General features: G+C 36.6%; 1 protein-coding gene across 6 annotated transcripts in view; it reads left to right on the forward strand.

Annotated features, from left to right (window-relative positions):
* The window catches only part of CHID1 (chitinase domain containing 1), a 132,634-nt gene that overhangs the window by 52,363 nt on the left and 64,714 nt on the right, over nucleotides 1-15,557 (forward strand). The gene's annotated exons all lie outside the window — the stretch shown is intronic.

The following is a 15,557-nucleotide window of genomic DNA, read 5'->3' on the forward strand; positions in this document are numbered from 1 at the left end:
TTTTTTTTTTCTACCTCCCTACTATCCTATATTCCAAAATATGCTCACAGACCACTAGAGTAGTATTAGCTGATCTGGATCCTATTTTCTGCTTGATTGTTTATATTTTGACCGCTGTTCTGAATCTTTCTTGGATTCTGACATTTTTTTATCTGCTGTTTAAGTGTCTCTGTTCCTCCTTGCATGAACTTGGAAATCTCTGCAATTAAAATATTTTTGGCAGCTTTAATTTCTTTGGTATCTGAATTTTAGTAATAGGATGTTTCTTGCCCTGATTTATACAAGGGAAGCTTTTTGTTCACAGGGTAATTAATTTATTTTCAGAGCATATTTTCACATTAAATTTTCAGCTTGAAATCTTTGATTTGATTGTTATTAGGAATGAGAAACACATTTTAACATTTATCTGGTTTTGCATATTTTGCACATAAAGCTTGCAGCTCAGATAATCCACATCCATTGAAAAACTACTGGTTCATGAAAATGAGTCCTCAGCTGGCACAAAGTCAGACATAAAGGCAAGAAGAGTAATGGGAGAGAGAAGGCTTTTGAAATTAACATTCCCGCAATTATATAAATGCATAATGTGAAAAATGCTGGTGTATTTATTTATTCAGTACTATTATGTCAGTTTTAAAGCTGATTTTACTTTCCACGGTCTAATTGTATTCCCTGGTAGCCAGTAATAGATAAGTTGAACTAGCAATATTTATAGAAATATGGGGAAAAAAATCATTGCAGAAGTAACCCTGAGTCATATTAAAAAAAAAAAAAAAAGAGTAGGTTGACTGTTTCTACACAGGTGCCAGATCCTGAAGAAAGAAATAAAAAACCCATGAAATTGTGGTGTAACTGATAGATTATATACTTATTTACTGCAAAATGCTCAAATTCTGAATTTAACTTCTTTGTAAAGTATCTCTTTTCAGTATGTAGAACAATGATTCCCTTTATGTAATCTCTTTCATAGCTGTTAAAGGTTGGAGCATCTTGTCATTTAATATGATTACCTTTTAAGTATGCATGAAACCCAAGTAGTTTTAACATTAGGGTATTAGGTGTAACATACACTGTGGATGACCATGTTATAGTGCTCTAGTGCAATGGCACAAAATGTCTTCGGTTTCCCCTGCTGTCTTTCCTTCAGTATTTTGCCATTTTGTTATCGTAATGTAGTGACTACTTTTCTGTAGCCTTGTTTCCAAGTTTAATAGAATAATAAAGCAATCATTGATCAATGGAATCTTTATATGGACTTATTTTTCCACTATTTCAACAAAAATGAACAGCTTTAAATAGTCAGTTTGTCCTGAAGTAGACATCTAATTTAAGCAATGCATTTTTGTGACCCTTGACCAGAACTTTCCAATCCCATTGCCTAAAGCTAGACTTTTAACTAGATGATCTGCCTTGCCTTTTGCACCACCGTTGAACAGTTTCTATTTATGTTTAAATACAGCTTTTATTATTCTAAGTTGGAGCCATCCTTTAAACAACCTGACCTTGTGACATAGGACTTTTCACCGTCAGAATGTTGGGTTTTTTTGCTGGGACTATCATATTGAGCCTCTCCATCTTTCACTGATGGCTACTGCCAACATGCTATCTGAAAATAGTGCTGTGTAAGTCACAGAATCATAGAACAGTTTGGGTTGGAAGGGACCTACAAAGGTCATTGAGTCCAACCCCCCTGCAATGAGCAGGGACATCTTCAACTAGATCAGGTTGTCCATGTCTTTCCTGTACTGAAATGTACTAAATGTTTTCCTTTCTGTGCTGGCTTTGGCTGTGATAGAGTACATTTTTTTCTGTAGTAGCTAGTATGGGGTTTTGTTTTGGATTTGTGCTGAAAACAGTGTTGATATTACAGGGATGTTTTTGTTATTGCTAAGCAGTTGCTCACACAGAGCCAAGGCCTATTCTGCTTCTCACACCACCCCACCAACAAGTAGGTACATTTGAACTTTGGCAAATGTTGAGATTTTTGTTACAGATGAAACAACTTAGAATTAGTTTTGATGTGCAGTTTGTGCTTTTGTAGCAATTCTGTATCTAAAATTGGAAAGTTACCACAACTTAAAATCCATTGTATGTTGTTCAGAGCAATGATGGATATAGGTAATGCAAATTTAAATAACACTGGACAGTAATAGTATAATAAATATTTGGGTGTCATCTAGAGACCTTAACTGGGCTATGCTTGTATTTTGTTCCGGGTTTTTTTACGACGCTAGAAGAACATTCGATATTTTCACTGAAAGCAAGTGTTTTGCTCTACCCAATAATGGCTTTTCATATATTCCAGTTTCTTAAATTACTTTAATCATATAGATTTAATCAGTTACTTAATGAGTCCTAGGCATTATCTCTTGTTCTACTTGCTTCCCGATTCCTCCGATTTCTCTTAAAGACCTATTACCCTCACTTACTGCCTTGTGTCGTGCACCTTCTGACTCTTAGTAATTGTTTGTCTTAGTTTATTACTCCTTCATGAACGGAGTCACTTTGTGTTTTCTCTCCAGACAATTTGTCTGGAGGATAGGTTTTTGACAGGGAGAAAAATGACGAATGTCAAGTCTATTAAACTACCAAAATCTCCCCCAAGATTGTTGTAAAGTCAGGGGGAAAAATAATTCATTCTCGTGGGAAATAAACTGAACTTTTGCTTCCTAGATGTGTGTCATACTGACAACAGTTCAGGTAAATAATTTTTATCATGCAAGTGACAGTGTGAGGATCATCTCATGAAATGAGCCAGAGAACTCAAACTTTATCCAGCCCTCCAGTGCATAACAATTCTGACCTCTGTTCTCTTCTCTTTATGGTTGTCAGAGCTACTGGGAGAGAATAAGGGGAAGTCATAGAATATTCTGCCTTATTTGATAGCCTGCCGAAGGGGAGTTTTTTGACCATTTTTTACAGCCTTTGAAGGAATGAAATAGGTTTAGATTTTGGCAAGTGAGTTACTTTATTGTGGGGTTTTTACTCTGTGCACAGAGTAAAATGTTTTGAATGTTGTCCATTCAAGAAAGATTTTTCCTTGTCAGAGAAGGATACATGATACTGTCTTGTAGCAGTACCAAAGGCCCATTGTAATGGATTTCTTCTATGCTGGAAAAAAATAACGGTCTAATAACATTACCAGTGCTGTAAATCTTGTTATACTTACCATGTTGTTCTATTTAGGCTTGTTATTTGATGTGTGATTTTTTTTTTCAGCTATTTATTCAGAATCTTTAATATTTCTACTACATATTTTTAATTTTTGCAATTCCTTCATGGAATGTTCACCGTATCCACTCATGATCTCTTATCTTACACCATGCTAAAGCATAGTTTTTAAAAGTGATTCTGTTTATGATTCCAGATTCCACAAATTTTTCCAACTTTGACACATAATAAAAAGCTCACAAATAAGAATGCTTCAAGCTGATATTGAGTGTGTTGCTTTCAGTGTAGCTTCAACCTTCTCCCAGTGTTGCATCACCAAAAAGGGACGTTCCTGGTGCCAGAGATGGAATTTACCTAAGCCAAATAAGGAACCAGAGTTTCAAAGAAAATGAATTAGATTAACATCTGAAATTCAACTCAAGATATGGTGAGGGAAGCAGAAGGGAGTGTCCTCTTAAAATAAATTCGAGATATAAGTCGCATATTTGAAGTATTATAGGACTTTTGATCACCTTGACCCACTTGTATTAAAAAAATAGTTTTATTTTAGGCAAGAGCAAACTTAAAAGGAAACTCATCAGAGAGGGATGAAGATGGAATGCTAATCATTCACAGCTGCATAGTAGAAATATAACAACATTTGAAAAGCAATAAGACTGGCTGAATAACTTCCATAAAGTTTATTTATTTATTTATTTATCCGTGTTATGGCAATGTTAAAGTGCAGCATTGTGCTCCCAGCTGCTAAGAAATGTAAAATGTATGAAAACAAATTCAAAGTATTTGTGAGCGTAGTCTGCAAAAAAGGCTGTTTTGAGGACAGCTGAAGTAGATTATGTATTGAGATGCAAAGGAGTGATTTTTGAAGTAGCAGTGAAAAATAATATCTCTTTACAAACTGCTTTAAGTTTCACTAGATTCTATTCCATGTTTCATATATATTAGTGTTCTAATACATTGTTTGATTTACTTTGATAAATTTCCTATCTTGAATATTCTACACTCAGTCACCCAGATTTTTACTGTTTTTCTTAATTTCTTAAGAAAATAGGTTTTATTACTTGTGTTGTCTCTGCTGGTCAGCTTGTCCATGCAGTGGTTCTCTGCAGTGCCCTTTGGTTCTATGAACTACTTTAAACCAAATTTGACAAAGACAGACATTCTCAAAGATATGAAAACTTTTCTGAATATAAATGGCTTAGCAGAGCGGTAAATTATAAGTTATTGTTGTGAAGAGATTAAGTCTCCCTACTATAAGCTGGTTGCCAGAGAATCTGTGTAAAGCTCAACTGGGAAAAGTTTGCATTTGATTAAGTAGAGGAAAATTCAGCTTAAGACAGCAAATCAGATTTCGTGAGTTGTGCTGCACATGCAATTGCTTGCTATAACTCTAGACCTTGATGTTTTTGGGGGGAGAAAATTTGCAGGAGACTTCACTGTTTTCAGTACTTAGGGTCTCCTGTCTGCTGTGAGCTGTGTATGTAGTTGGGCTAGAGTAAGTTATGTCTGTGAGTTTTTCACTGTGATTCTTTGGATGGGGATTGCATGGAATATTGCAACAGCTTTTTGACGGGCAGACTTGGCTGGTGGGATGCTTTCTGCTTGACCTTACATACATCTAGGGAATAGAACCTTATTTGCTCTACACTGATCTAAGGCTCAAAAAGATGATAAAAGTGTATTTGCTGTCGGTTTGCCCAGCAAGCAATATTCTGCTGCAAGTGAGGTATGTAAACTTTTATTTTCTTTATTTTCCATTTCATATATGTTACTATTATTTTGTTATTTTATTGAACTGTGTTTGTCTCAATCCATGAGATTCTCTCTTCCCTTTCAATTCTCTCCCCTGTTTGGGGGCAGGGGAGTGAGCAGCGATTGTAGTCGTGGTTACTAGCTCCGGTTAAACAGTGACGAGACTTCATCTTTCAGTGGCTATCACTAATTTGTTCTGTCTCCTGAAGAAGAGAGTTCTCATATGTTACTTTTGTTGGCTCTAGCTGGTACTAAAGCTGAGCAGTATTTGTTTATCACCATGAAAGTTTCAAAAGTGAATAAACGTAACATTTTATTCAGTGTTAATAATTCTGCTGAAAACAAGCCAAGTTCTTTTACAAAGCTCTTTTGAAATTATAAAGAGTGTTGTTAATATACTATCACTCTCACATGTCAGAGCTAGATCTTTAAAATGGCTTATTTCATAGACACAGGTGTATTTGGTAGATAAAGATGTGATATAAGGTATATATCTACTAATCAGTATATTTCAGATGAAACATTGTAAGTTTATGCCTTTTTCTGTATTTCTCTTGCATTAGTAGTGGTAGTCTTATTCCATGCTAGGTCTTGCTTTTCTCCTTGTGATCTTTCATCTTCAAATCCCACCAAAAATGTTAAAAAAAAATTTGTGAATAGAGCAAAAGATTTTTTTTTTGCCAGACTTCTCTTATACGTTATTTACACTGCAGTAGCAGGTAGGAAACCCAGATATGGACTCCATGAGCACAGTACAAATTAAAAATGCTCTGTCTCACAGGTAGTGATTTTGGTCCTGTATAGGCGCTTCATTAGCCTTAAGTAATCTTTCAACTTTTATTTCTTCTATTTTTTTTCCCCACAAGATCTCTGCTTTACATGACTGCAAACTGTTACTGGATTTTACATTTCTTAAGGAAAGAATTTGGAAAAAGTAGAGGGGTTTTTGGGAAACAAAGTAACAGGAAGACTGGAAGAGGTGCTCTCATCACATTCAAATGGGAGACTGTGGGGTGACCTCTTTAATGTTTATAGATATATGAAGGGTGAGTGTCACGAGGATGGAGCCAGGCTCTTCTCGGTGACAACCAAAGGTAGTGGGTTCAAACTGGAACACAAGAGCTTCCACTTAAATTTGAGAAGAAACTTCTTCTCAGTAAGGGTGACAGAGCAATGGAACAGGCTGCCCAGGGAGATTGTGGAGTCTCCTACTCAGGAGACATTCAAAACCTGCCTGGGCACCTTCCTGTGTAACCTCATCTAAGTGTTCCTGCTCCAGCAGGGGGATTGGACTAGATGATCTTTCGAGGTCCCTTCCAATCCCTAACATTCTGTGATTCTGTGAAATGCCAGGTAGATTAAGGGAGTTGTCAGTGAAGAATCTCACTTAGGTTACATTATTTCTCTTTAACAAAGCTACTGTTCTCAGAGAAATAAGGCTGTTGATGTAGTACATAGTTTTCTGGGAAACATGTAGTAAGTGGTAAATCTGTTTGTCTTAGGTTACTGTATTCACCCTTCTTTTTTTCCTTCTTCCTTTCAAAACTGACAGATGTGGAGGTTAATTAATTTTAATTTTAATTTGGCCTTTTCCTTGGGTTGCTGACAGTTCCTTCTATACCACAGGGACCTTTCTTTTCCAACTCACTTCATGTTTCAGTAAGCAGTGGAGCATCTGATGAAAACTTCTTCATCAATAAGTTAACTCAACTGGAACACAGCCAAACACTGTCAGAACTGGCTCCCTAAGTCCCAGTCTTGTGTTTTACTATGGTATGAGAGATCAGATTCATTAACCTCTCATTAAAAACATGTCAATGCTAAAATCCCACAGTATGCTAGATTCAGCCTATTAGAAACCCCAAAAGGCCAGTTAACGTAAAAGAATTAACATTTCTTATTCCAGAAGTTAATAGTAGATTCCTCATTTGTCTCTGTTCCATTTAATTGATATGGTAACTTGGTAGGTGCTTTTTCCTTTAGAATTAGCAGAAATTTTACTAATCCACACAGAACTGTTTGATACAAAGTTTTTATCATAGTGGGAATTCAAGCACTTGCTATATAAAGACATTTATTTCATTATTACATTTTCTACATATGTGTATGGAGAATATTGCACATAAAGAATATGGTATATATTTTACCTATAAATATACTAACACTTCCAGGCGTTATCCCTGTGCCAGTGGTATCTTAACTTAGACAGAACTTGCTATTTATAGAAGGATATTAAATCTGATATGAACAGATCCAAATGCATCCAGGTATTAAAGCACTCTGCTTAACTTCAGGTAGAGTCCGGAGTATGAGGTGGAATGAAACAACTTTTCCATTGCCTTTTGACCTAAGAAGTTTTCTCCTCTAATGAGAATAAGCTCTTCAAAATAATTTTAGTAAGACGGAATTCGTTCTGCATCAGTTGTATTATATAGCTTCTGCTTAAGCTTGATGCAAATAGCAGTTAAAATCCATAAAACAAGGAGCAAACGACCCTTTACTAGCAATACTTTTTGTAAGTATTCACCTGCTACTGTGAGCAAAATGTGTTTTTTTTCCATACATACTCTCATAAGTATTAGGGAAGGCTAGAACATACTGGTGTTAACAGGCGTGGCATTTAAGTTAGTTGCACCAGAACACTTTAAATCACTGTGTGACTGATACATGGTAGTGAATCCATATATTATATTGAACATTGGAAACTCCTAGTGTTAGAGAAAAGAGGTTTCCTGAGGAAATTTAAGGATTCTTGACATTTGCCTTGTCATGGTTTAACCCCAACTGGCAACTAAGCACCATGCAGATGCTTGCTTGCTCCTCCCAGCCCCAGTGGGATGGGGAGGAGAATGAAAAAAAAAAAGTAAAACTTATGGGTTGAGATAAAGTCAGTTTAATAGGACAGCAAGGGAAGAGAAAATAATCATAATAGAATATACAAAACGAGTGATGCATAATGCGGTTACTTGCCAACTGTTGACCAATGTCCCCAAGCAGTGATCCCATTCCCTCAGCAAACTCACCCCATATATTCCTCAAATACTGAGCATGACGTCATATGATATGGAATATCCCTCCCAGCTTCTTGTGCACCTCCTCACTGGCAGAGCATGGGAAGCTGAAAAGTCCTTAACTTAGTATAAGCACTACTTAGCAACAACAAAAACATCGATGTGTTATCAACATTATTTTCATACAAAATCCAAAACACAGCACTATACCAGGTGCTAGGAAAAAAAATTCGTTCTATCCTATCCAAAACCAGGACACATCCGCAGGAGGACTTGCTTTTAAATTGAGTGCAGGGTGATCTACATGTGTACAAACTGTGATTGCTTAGCAGGCCCCTGCATTGTTTTTTGCAGAGCCGAAAGCTGAAAACTACCTTCTGGTTGTTTACTATCCTTTAGATCTTTGCTTTTCCAACTTTAGCAAAATTATTCTTGGACTTTGGAGCCAATCAGTGACGTTTACCAGGTAATTGATTCATAACCTGACAGTTATTGCTAGTCAAATGGTTCTGTATAGCTTCTGAACAGCTCTTTTACTAAGCCAGATTCATATATACATACAGTAACTGTCTCAGTAACCAGGTCACATGCAGTGTTTGAAAGTTGATGCAGATCAGCTGTATGTCCTTTACAGCCACTAACTAGCAAATACATTATTGTGTATTTTTAGAGCTAAGGCAAGTCTAGCCTTCGAGTGGCTGCCTAAAATATCATTTTCAATTACTTTTACATTCAATACTCATTCTACATAATAGAAGCTTATGTAAGCTTTCTATTTTCATCTCATTCTAGCTGTGGTATATGAATAACTTCTAATACTCTCTAATAGTGGTGAAGTTGCAAATATGCACTTCAGGGCATTTTCTTACTGAGATTTGCTAATGTCTGCAATTCAGAAAGACCTCAGTGGTCAAACTGACTGTTCCCCTTCTGTCTTTCAGCCCTGTGTGGTCAATTGACGTTCAGAAGCTTGCAGCTTATTACACTGGATAATAAGCATACTTCCTTTAATAATGGCTATTAGTAGAGAGTATACTTGGCATTTTATGTATTCTTTCAAGATGATGCAATTTTGGAAATTATATCCAAGAAAAGGTGGGCCAGCACTTCTTGAATGACATTAAGCAGATTGTCCTTGAGTGGTGCCAAAGAGCCAGTACTTGATGGAAGGGCGTAATCCTTGTGATGGACCAACAGAAGCGCAGTTGTCTCACATTAAGACAGTATTTCAAGATCCAAGAGATATTGTTAAGACATAATACTTTGACTTCTGTAAAAAGGGAATTAGCTTGCCTTCAGGTAGTAAGTGGTTTACAGAAGACAGCAAATTCTTGTATCTGAATCACTGTCTTGAATAACACTGCCCACAAAATTTTATGTAAACTGTATATGTGTTAGGACATTTTGACTTTCATAGTTCATGAGTCTAAGTTGCTTGTTAGGTATTCAAAGTGTTTTACAAAGTCACACAGTTTTTTATGTTTAGTCAACCTTTGTAACTTAATGTGTTCATAAAAAGATTCAGGAGACAATTACCTATTGCTTTATGATCTAAGGATGATGCTTACCACCTACAAAGAATTCATGTGTACTCTATCCCTGTAGTTGCTGTGGTCTATCAGTATTCTCAGTGCCCTCTTGGCTGCCTTGACAGTGATTTTACAATGCACTGATGCTTGACTACTTTTCACCAGCATCCCCATCTCTTCTGCTCCTGGGTGTTTACTTTTTGAATCACAGGCTTTAAATGCCTTTTATTTTTTTCTTTCAAGTTTCATAGATACAGTGAAAGATGTAGTACTCATCTTGGGGCTGAGGACAAGTGGCAGAACATGCATGCGTAGGATTTAAAATAGGTTCTTAATCAGCCTTCCTCTCTGAGGAAATAAAAGCTGAGTACAGGGATGCTGGATGATGGAATGATGTGTACTCTATTAACCATGCATGAGTGTGCTGTGCTGATGATGCTGAAGCATAATGTTGAAGGACTGAGGAATGAAACAGAGGTATAGACCATCGTTTACAGCCATTCTTGAAAGTGGACTGCTCTACACTCAATTTTAATTGTTTCAGTGTTCATTTGCAGTATTGGTGCAGCTTCCTTCTTTTTTTTAATGCTCCTGTTGGAGTGCTATGATGTTCTTGTGTTTAAGCTATGTGCAGAGCTTTTTGTAATCTCAAGTCAAATTAGTGTTCCACCATCTCTAGTTCTGTGAGCTTTGCAAGAGTCAGACAGTCACTCTTACTAAGCCGAAGACTAGTTAAATTCTTTCTGACGTTTCTTCAGCAAATTTGACTTTTTCTATCATACGGGTTCCTGTACAACATCTCTCTTGTCCATCTTCCTTTGTATCAAATACTGTCATATTCAGTGAGTCTCAACAAGCAAAGAATATGGAAAAGATCTGCTATCTGGTGTAAAAATACAGGCTCAGGGAGTGAGTGTTTCATGAGTGACGATCTGCTCTTATATTATTAGTCCAAGGTGGCTGTTGTGAACACTTAGTAATTTACGTTTTTTTTTTTAAACAGATTTTCATTAATTGCCTTATGCATTGTATTATATTGCCCTATAATGGAGTGGTTTTGCAGCCTCCACTGCTGATGGCAAAGTTCAGTTGTTGTTTCGTTTGTTTTTTTTAATTCATAATGGAAAATTGTTTCATAAAATGATGGACTTCCTTGGCAAAAGATATTCTTGAATTGTTTATTATGTATGTTTGAGATAAGATCTTTGTGTATATTCTCTGCCTGAAATATTGGATACTATTAGTGGAAAGACAGAATTTGTAAAAGAGGTAAGTTGAATACTGTAATAGCAAATGTCTCTTTCAGGTATGACTGGGACATTTCAGGTGCTGAATATGGTTTTATGATAATCTGTGTCATTTTACCAGGTAGTACAGTAGGGTTTTTTTCAACTGTTGTATGATATTTCAGTGTGCTTATTTTAGAATTCATGTGAGTGCCTGTATTCTTCCATCACTTAAAAATATTTAATGAAATGACCCATCTTGTACTAATTAGATACTATTGTATGGAAAATATCCTTGTATAGCAGTCCGCTGGATTATTAAAATGTGAGCCATTAACTTGCAAAGTTATTGAGGGAAGCATCTTCTAGACTTCAGTGCAACACATAAACCTTCTGATTTTCAGCTGGAGAAATAACAGTTCACTGTCTTATTCTCCACACAGAGCCAAAAACCAAGGGGTTGGACAGGAATAACTTAATTGTTTTTCTCCTTAGTTGCCATTGAAAAAGACTGTATGAAGTTATGGGTAAAATATACTTCATTAATTACCTGGGATTAATTCAACTTTCAGTTTAAAGATGTCCATTATTCTGATCTGGTTTAATGAAACTGGTCCGTGTACCTTCTAATAGTTTGACTTCACATATTGGAGTCTGTCGTACTGGCTTTACATTAATTGGCTGCACTCATCCTTGTGCTCCAGAAATATCATATTCATAGGAAGATGTATCCATTTCGCTGAGAACATGTGCACTGAGCTGGGACAGCCAGCTGGCCTAGCAGAGCCAGTACCATCCTTTCTACCATTCTGTGAGAGCTGTAAAATTTTCCTTAAAGTATCTATCCAACTGGAGATTTTTTGTTATTTGTGTGCAAATGAATGGTCAAAAAGTGAAAGGTTGGCTGGCAAAAACAATAATTCCAAGGTAGTAGTGCTTTAGGGACAAGGGGAAAGGGATATTTATTGATAATGTAGGCAGCAAGTTAATCTATTTTCCGGGATTTAGAAGATAAATCCTATGGAACAAAGCATAAAGGGGTGGGTGAACTTGAGCATTTTAAGTGGAACAGAAAACTATGCAGTATCTTTGAGTAGAAAATAAGATAAAGATCACTCTATTTTTATAGATTTTGATGTCTTCTTTTTCAGGAAGCTTAAAGGGCTGCAATACTGTCACACTGAGTGTGTGCACGTATTTATGTATATTCTGTCAAGATAGTTTCTGTACTTATATTAGAAATATGCATTGCTTGCCCCGAATTTAAGGACTTTACTGATTAGTAGTGTAATGAATTCAGCGAGGAACTGAACTGTGCTCATGTTTCTCTTATTGACTTGTGTAGCCTTTGGCAAATTGCCTGATATTTGCATTTCTAGTATTTGAAAAATGTTGGTACTTATTCTTGAATAATACTTCTGGGGGAAGCTGGCTTTAGAGTGAAAAGTTGCTGAATACGTTCATGTTTATTTCTATATATTAAGCCCATCAGTCTAGGTTTTCTTCCTCATAAAGTTCAGGCAGATGCTCAAATCAATAGTATCTTCTTTCTTGTACAGTTCCCAAAATTATTTTCAGGGGACTGATGGTGGTATTGAAAGTACAGAGGAGGTAGAAGGCAGGGAATCACATGGGGTTTTTTTCCACATACTCAAGCTTTGACCCCCAGCAGAGCAGGGTTTAGCTCCAAATACAGTGGTACTTCCATTTTTAAGCAGAATGTCCAGACAGGCATGTCACAGTGGAAGGAAAAGGTAATGAGTTTTGACTCCAGAAACACACACATAAATATGTTGTCTTGAAATTAAGAGAACAGCATTTTTCAAGGAGGATTTGAAAACAAATATTAAAGTAATGGACTTGATTTTAATTGGAGTAAAATTTGGTCCTCCTGCCTAATCAACATTCATGGAAAGCTACTGACTTCTTTACCAGAAAATATACTAATCGTTTTATCTACATGAGAGAAACAATGGATATCTGAAACACTCAGTTTTCCTTGCTTTCTGAAGACATAATGGCATGTTGGGTTTTTACATTATGAAAGTTACTTGGTCTGTAGTAGCAATAATGCGAGCACTTCAATATTTTTACCATAGTATTTTGAATTTGGTTTCACTAGAGTTATAGAGAACAGTAAAAAATAGTCTTACTTGTGACAGCCTTGAAGCACTCACCCCCATCCTTTGCAAAACAAAGGACCCATGAAACAGTATAGTGCCCTTAACAGCTGATTTTTGCAACTTTGGATAGGAAAAGGTAGGTGCTGTGAAGGCAGACACTTTATTTTTTCACCTCAAGAAGGTCCTGCAGAACAAACAGATACATTCCTCTAATTTTTCTACCATCAACTCATTTCTGGAACAATCTTCTTAATTAGCATGCAGAGCAAGCAGAAGGAGGAGACGAGCCACCCCTCTCCTATCGTGTATGCAAATGGAGGAAGTTATAAAACTTCCTCACCTGGGACACTGGGGGATGTTTTGTGGTTTTGTGTGTGTGTGCTGTGGCATTAACAAAGTTTTGCACCCACCACCAAGACAGCTACAGAGAACAACGGAGTGGTGAGATCTTACCTTTTCTTCTGATAGCTTAACCTGTCTCTCTCCTTTTCCTCTCTCTTCTCTCTTTCTAACTTTATTCTGGGCACATGAGAGTAATATCTTGCAAGTTTTGTTGTTAAAGTCTTGTTAAGTTTTAATGATACAGTTACAAACTTTTGCCAAGCCACTATTTGCTGTAATTCCACTGAGGGTTTTTAGTAAATTTGTGATTTAATTGAACGTGTCAGGTGGTTGTTGTCATTTTGTGTTACTGTGCAGAGTATTTCAAGAGTTAACCTTTGCCCTCACCCCAGATGAGTTGGGACAGGACATTACTTGAGAATATTTTCGTTAGCTATTTCATTAAAAAATTACCAATCCAGAAATGTACATAAATTGACAATATACATGAGAGATCAGAGAAGTTCCTGATGCAGCACCATGCCAATTATATTTTAATGTTATGGACTACTGATGGGTGCATGTGCATGAGATATATATATGTGTGTGTGTGTGTATATATATATACATGCATAACATCTATTAAATTTGACATTTTGAGAGCCTTCCTGACACTTGTCTGTTTAAAATCTATTTGAAATCTCATACCTATTGAAAAACGATGACACCAGTTCAGTTTCCTTTTCGCAAATAAGCATAATACTAATTTGCGTGTGTGTGATGTTGTAGAAGAAAATGCACAACATTCTATCCAATATATGATGAAAGAAGTAGATAGGTTTAAGAGAGCTTAATCAGAAGTATCAAAATGAAAATTTTATATATAAAAAGTTATTTATAATAAAATAAAGTAACAGTTTACTATTGAAGATTGTTTTAAATGGCTACAGTGAGGATAATGTCCTACAGATGTGAGTCTATCATAAAAAGTGTGGGATGACATTTTCTACAGATTGCATGTGTTTCATCAGCAGCTGTCTGCAGGCTTGCCAGGCTCTGCATACTTATGAGTGGTTGTGAAGACAGGCTCTGACATAACTATTTGCAGAAATACAAACACAGAAGGCGTGGTGCAGTTTGGGATTCTGACCTGTATGTTTGTGTATACCTATAAGTGCCCATCTGTGATCTGTGTGCCTCAAATACCATTTTAGTAAGTGAAGCCTAGAAGTACCGTAACCACTGGAGAACTACTAGTGAGATCAGGAGTCGTCTCTCTGAGGGGCATCCTCCTGCTGCCTGCCTTCTCCAGCATGCTGTCATAGGGCAGCCATGGTACCAGCATGCAAGGTTATGTGACTCTCCATTTCCTTAGAGCCTTCTTCTGCCCAAAAACCAAAGTCCTCCACAGTGTGCTATGACTATTGATCTGTTACTGTATGTTAGTAAAAATTAATAAACCAGTAATAACTAAAACTAGTGAAGCAGAGCAACAATGCTCCATGAAACATTTAAACAGCAAGAAGATCAAATAGTAGGAGACACAGACACATACCTCACTCGCACATGACATTACAGTTACATGCTGTGTATAGCCCATGCTACACCAGCTAAGTTCTATTCTCATGCACATTCCGTGGTAGCTGACTGCAGGAGGACTTGGCTGAGGTAACTGATGAGGATGGGCATCATGCTGACCACTCAGCTTATAAAATTACTTCACCCTAGATCCAGCAACAAGGGTGAGACTTTATTGCTTCTTCCCTTGGGGTTTTGATGCTGTCTCCTTTGAGGCTGTGTTTCTGCACAGCTGTGCCTACTGGTAGCTGTTTCCCCAGGATCTCGGCCAAAATATTACCTAGGTTAAGCAATTCATCTGTCTGTATTTCATTCAGGTTTTTGTTAGTGCACATTTTGATGCCCTTTTTGATGCAATTTTCATCTATCTTTGTGCAAAAAATAAAACTGTACATGGCAGATACAAACAGAAGGGGTCACCTCAACTAGCATCAAAATAAATTGTCAAATTTCTCTCAGTCAGCTGTTTCCATCCAAACTAGCAACTGTTTCAAAGAAAAGATTGCATTCTCTCTCCTTTTTTCTTTTTTTTTTTTTTTTTTTTAGTATACAAATCTCATTCCATCCAGATAATTAAAATGCTGTAACAGTTTTCACATTTTGTTGCCTAATTAACAGCAATAAAGGCCACACTAAATCAGGATGAATCTGTAATTTCAGCACTAATCGCACAAGTGTAAGTGTCAGCATCATAATGAGATGCACAAATCTGAAGGTAATGAGGCTATGGCTGTCTGGGAAATTAGAGCAAGTGCTGGCAGAAATTGTACAGCAAGGTTTATTCCCATTTTATTAATTTTATGCTTGCACAGGGAATTGTAACCAACAGAAATTACTTTAATTTGT

This window comes from Patagioenas fasciata, chromosome 5 (assembly GCF_037038585.1).
Source record: "Patagioenas fasciata isolate bPatFas1 chromosome 5, bPatFas1.hap1, whole genome shotgun sequence".
Lineage (NCBI taxonomy): Eukaryota > Metazoa > Chordata > Aves > Columbiformes > Columbidae > Patagioenas > Patagioenas fasciata.